At 43.8% G+C, this 5,841-nt stretch overlaps 1 pseudogene; it reads left to right on the forward strand.

Moving 5' to 3' along the window:
- The first annotated feature begins 230 nt into the window (after nucleotides 1-230).
- Nucleotides 231-5,506, forward strand: LOC102418597 (annotated as a pseudogene).
- The last annotated feature ends 335 nt before the right edge of the window (nucleotides 5,507-5,841 follow it).

The raw sequence follows: 5,841 nt of genomic DNA on the forward strand, positions 1-5,841 counted from the left end.
CCGGACTATAGTTTAAAAAAAAACTATGAACAAATTCCTATGCACACTGCACATATCTTATTTTGAAGTAAAAAAACAAAACGGGAACAAATACAATATTTGTATTTGCATGTGGCCCGCGGGCCCGTAGTTTGAGGACCCCTGGACTCTAAACGCACCCATGTGTGCTCTTAAGGTGGATGTGTGTCACTGTGTGCATTTGGAAATCACAAGTTACAGGACAACACAGACTGTGTGACAAGAAAGTCAAAAGCAATGTGTATTTTCTATTAGGGACAGTCACTGAGACAGAAGGGACAGAGAAGCCCCGCAGGGTCCTGTCACTGAAGAAGGCTCCCTTGTCAGGCCAAGGTCAGGCCTCCCTGCGTTCCCAGGTGGACGCCCCTCCCATTCCATGTTGCCCAAAGTGGGCCATTGTGATTGATTCTTAACCCTGCCCACGCAGCGATTCCCAGACCCTTGGCATGGTTGTCCCACGGCGCTGTATGCTTTTGGTGGAGTGGACCAGGTCGGTCTGATGGCCTCATGATGACCTCCTGGTTTGGTGGCTTTTGCTCTGGCTTAGGCCATTCCTTGGGGCAAGTGGGTGGCAATGTGGCTTCTTTCACAGGCCACATCTCTAACTTCACAAAAGATGTGCCCATGAAGGGAACCAAAAGCAGGAAGAGTCACCTGATTCTACGAGAATGGAGGTTGGAGCCACTAAGACACCTTAAGGTCAAAGATTGAGAGACTTAAACTCTTTGTAGTGACCTAGAACAGAAGTATGAGACATCAGAGCTTCGAATAAAGCAGCAAACTGCTGCTTACTGACATCAACTACAACAGAAAGACTGAGAAGACGAGGTTCAGAAAGGGAGATGGTGTTAAAGAACAAGTTGCCAAGCTGCACCTGGCCGCTCAGTCAGGAAACTCTGGGCTGGCCGTGTCCCATCTCCCACTGCATCACCTTCACTGGGTTACACAGCAACCATCAGTGTCAGCCTGCAACGGAGATGACATGAATTTGGCTGACCGCATTTCATCACAACAGGAAATAAACAGACTTTTGAATAAACTTCTAAGACTTGAGGCTGAAGTGAGCCTTTGGAGGCGTTTTGCTCAGACTTCCACAGCATATGGCTTTGATCACAATGAAATCCACAAATTGCAAAATACCATCAAGAAACTTAGAAGTCAAACAAGGAAATTGATGGCCATCAACTTGTAAGGCGGTATTGCAGAGTGCTCATCAACAGAACTGGCAGAAGTCATAGGCATCAAGATAAAATAAGTTAATATGAAGAAAGAAGCAGGGTGGCTTGGGAATTCGGAGTCACTGATGGCTCAAACATTTGTGATATGCAAAAAAAATCTTTTAAGTTCTACAAACTGAAAAAGAGTTTACCAAGAAGATTGAAGAACTTGCCCTGACTGGTTTGGCTCAGTGGATAGAGCATCGGCTTGCGGACTGCAAGGTCCCAGGTTCGATTCCAGTCAAGGACATGTACCTTGGTTGTGGGCACATCTCCAGTGGGGGGTGTGCAGGAGGCAGCTGATCGATGTTTCTCTCTCATCGATGTTTCTAACTATCCCTCTCCCTTCCTCTCTGTAAAAAATCAATAAAATATATTTAAAAAAAAAGATTGAAGAACTTGAGGTTACAATTAAAATATCAATAAAAAAGTATCTTCTGGCCTTGGCCTGGTGGCTCAGTTGGTTGGAGTATTGTCCAGTACATCAAAAGGTTGTGGGTTCGATTCTCAATCAGGGCACATTCCTAGGTTGCTGGTTCTGTCCTCAGTCAGGGCATGTATGGGAGGCAACCGGTCGATGTTTCTCTCTCACATCAATGTTTCTCCTTTTCTCTCTCCCTTCCCCTCTTTCTAAAATCAATAAAAATGTACTCAGGTGAGGATTAAAAAAAAAATTATCTTCTGAAAAAAATGAGAGAGATGTTTCCAGGAGAGAACAAGACCAGATAAATGAGAAAAGGAAAGAAACAATTGCAGAAAGTGAATTGAAATCTTATATTGGGAAGCAAAGTGATACTGTGACAGAAAAGGACAGTTCTTCACAGAGGACATTGTGGAAGAGCTCAGAGTGCAGCAGCGCTGTCTGATGCTGAAAATGAAATGAGATGAGGAACTTAAACAGGTGACAATCTCATTGACGACAGCCTGACACTTAAAGAAGGAGTTCAAGTTTTAGAAAATGAAAATTCATGATTAAGTCCAGAAAAGGAAGATCTTCAACTACCACTTTTAAAACTGAACGAGTGTGAAGGAATTTAAAAGTACAGCTACAGAGACATGAATTCAGATTCAGAAGTAAATCATCTCTCTATATAAAAGAGAAACATGCAAATTAACTGTCCCTCTGCAATGCCCACAAGCCACGTCCACCAGGCAATGAGGAGTATGCAAATTAACCCAACAAAGATGGCGGATTAATTTGCATACACAGGCATTGGGCAGCCGGGGGTGGGGCAGGTACTTCTCCCGTGTCGCCATGGCGGCTCGGGGGAAGTTCCGGCCCCATGGCTGCTTGCATGGGCACGGGCGCCAGGGAGCCGGGGGCGGGGCGGGAGCTTCCCGTGTTGCCATGGCGACGCTGGCGAAGTTCTGGCCCCGCAGCTGCTTGCATGGGCGCCAGGGAACTGGGGGTGGGGTGGTGCGTGCAGACGCTGGGAAGCTCCTGCCCGGCTGGCCCGCGTGCGCAGGCGCCGGGGAGCTGGGGGCGGGGCGGCATGCATGGAAGCCGGGGGCAGGGCCTAGAGTGCGTACGCGGGTGCTGGTGGAGGTTCTCACTCTGTGGCTGCTTGCGCGCACGCTGGCGCCAAAAGGCCTGTGTCCCCGGGACAGGCGTCCTCCGGAGCCAGGCCACCCCAAGCCTGTAGGCCTGCGCCTAGGCCTGGAGCGGCCGGAGTCCCAGAATGTGACAGAGGGTGCACGTAGGGCTGACGGGACTCCCCCCCACCCCACTGTGTACGAATTTCATGCACCGGGCCCCTAGTTTAAAATGTGACTTGGAGGCCTCGGATCAAAAACTCAACCAGATAATAGCTGAGTTAGGAGAGCTAGCCCAACAGAAACAAGAACCTGCAAAGCATACATTTTCATGAAAGATCAGCTGTCAAAACACCAAAACGAAGGTGAGAGCATTATCAGAAAAGTAAAACAAGCTCTGGATGATGAAAAAAAGAGCGTTCATCAACTTGAAAGATGATAAAGTGAACATCACTGAAAAGTCAGGCCTGCAGAAAGAACAGTTAATCCAAAGTGAAATGGCTATTAATGATTTGTATGTAACCAAGGAGAGGCTTGAGGATAAAATAGAAGATTTAGTAATCAGCTATATCAGTCATAAAAATATAATTTAAACATCCAGAAGAACTTTGAGTTTAAGTAACATATGAAACAAAATGAAAAGGAGCTTTCTAGAGTCCAAAATCTGGAGAAGAGATTAGCACAAATTCAGCTCAGCATAGGGCAGCTTTGCAATGCTAAGGCTGCTCCTTTAGGTAAATTTGAGCTATTTCACCACCACTCTCCACAGGATCAATTACTTCAGAATCTATAGAGTCTCTTAAGGCAATTAAATCTGATGAACTCATCCTAGCCCGTTTGGCTCAGTGGATACAGTGTCGGCCTGTGGACTGAAAGGTCCTGGGTTTGATTCTGGTCAAGGGCACATGCCAGGGTTGTGGGCTCGATCCCCAGTAGGGGGCGTGCAGGAGGCAGCCTATCAGTGATTCTCTCTCATCATTGATGTTTCTATCTCTCTCTCTCTCCCTACCTCTCTGAAATCAATAAAAATATATTTAAAAAAATAAATCTGATGAATTCAGTGAGTTTTCTAAGTTGCTCCAAGAAGAGGTACAAGAGCTGAGAAAATCAACATAGGAAAAAAGAAGGAAAAAAGAAAGAATGAGAACACTCGAGAAAAATAATCAGAGATTGTCTGATTCAATTGCTGCCACCTCTAAACTAGAAAGAAAATAACATGAATAAACTTATTCAGAAATTAAGCAGCTAAAGGAGAAATAAGATGTTTTACAGAACTTAAGAACTCTTAATCAAAGCAAAAAGTAAGGACTTTTCTTTAAATGAAAATTTCACTAATGAAGTGAGCAAAAATAAACTTCTGAGGCAGGCAGTACCCAACCTGAAGGAGAGACTTATTGAATTTAGAAGTGCACAGGTGGAAACTTAAACAGGAAAATGAAAAAATAGTAGAAATATCTAGGGAAAAGAAAACAGAGAAGCAAACACTACAAGAGGCAAATATGCAACTTTCTATGCTGAGGAAAAAAGAGAAAGAATTGGAATATGTTGCAATGAAGAAGGCTCTTGGTGTAGAGCAACTATTGAAAGAAAAAGAATAGGGTAAGATGTGGGAATTAAATCAATCAACTTCTAAATGCAGTTCCATCAATGCAGGAGAAGATAGCTATGTTTCAATAGGAGAGAAATGAAGTCATGTTGGCACTGAAACAGAAACAAATGGAAAACTGTACCTTAGAGAAGGAGGTTCAACATTTACATGACAAAGAATTATGCTTAAACCAGGAGCTGGTGAGATGGCTTAACTATGCTTTAGAATCTGAAGATCCTCCTTTGCCAGTGGTTGGTCTGCAGAAGATAGGGTGGCTAAACTAAGAAGGGAAGCCACAGTACTGGAGGAAAAGCTATGTTCATCCTCTAATGCAATGGAAAAGGCAAGCCATCGAGCCAGTCATTGCAGAAACCACTGAATTTTGTCACCAAGGAGAGAGATGAAAGTGCACTACAGCTTTCTGTCTCTCGGGAACAAGAAAAGCAGTCTGCTCAAGCACTAGCTAACCTGGAGTTGGCACTAGCTGAGTGGATGGAGGAGACAGAGGTCTAGCAGGAAAACTGGTGGTGTTACAGGGACATCTGCAGCAAGCAAATGCTGGCTTGGCTCTGAAGGAAGAACAAACAGAAGAATTTAAAAAACATAATGAGGTCCAACAGGATGTACAAAAGAAACTGATGCACTTACTAAGTAGCACGGAAGAAAACGTCGACAGAAACTTATGAGAAACCTCTTTATGGGATACTTTTAAACACCAAAACGTGAATGTCATGAAGTGTTACAATAAATGGAAAGTACTTTAGGTATCAAAAGTGAAGAAACAGAGCAGCTCTTCAATGAAGATCAAGATGGTGTTACCAGATGGACAACTGGTGGCCTGGATCAAAGTGTTCCTAACACACTTCTGAGACCAAGGCAGCGGTCCATGCATAAGGGTTCTTTTTCAGAACTTTATGTTAAAAATCTCGGAGCAGAATCTCATTCAGCTTCCCACCCGCAAAGCACTCTGCTTGTGAAACCCTGTTCCACAGCTGTGTCTCTTATTAACCCACTCAGACCTGGTCCTGGTGGGTCTGGGCATCTCCTTTTAAATGCTATTATTAATGATTTGCCCACATACACACCTTTGCCACAGTCACCTGACCAGAGAGCTCGTTTCACTGAGAGACCTTCCCCAGCAAGTAGATGATTCTCAAGCCAGAGAGAAGAGCACTTGAAAGCAGTGAACTTTTGGAAAAGTCACATATTTGTTTGCAGTTTTACTTTATTTAATAAAAATATTAATACTTTAAAAAAGAGTTTTATAGTTTCTTTTCTTTTCCCTGCAACTTAAACACTAATGGACCAACACTTTCTAGAAGGAAAAGGAAGAGTAACTAAAATTAATTTTGTTGACTCTATGCAAACTGTTTCCCACATATTCTCAGTTAACTTTCATATCTGTCTCATTAGAGTGATATTATGTATCCCTATTTTATAGGTGAAGAAACTGGGACTCAGATAGGTTGACAAACTCTACCCAAG

Source organism: Myotis lucifugus, unplaced genomic scaffold, assembly GCF_000147115.1.
Source record: "Myotis lucifugus unplaced genomic scaffold, Myoluc2.0 scaffold_298, whole genome shotgun sequence".
In the NCBI taxonomy this organism is placed as follows: domain Eukaryota; kingdom Metazoa; phylum Chordata; class Mammalia; order Chiroptera; family Vespertilionidae; genus Myotis; species Myotis lucifugus.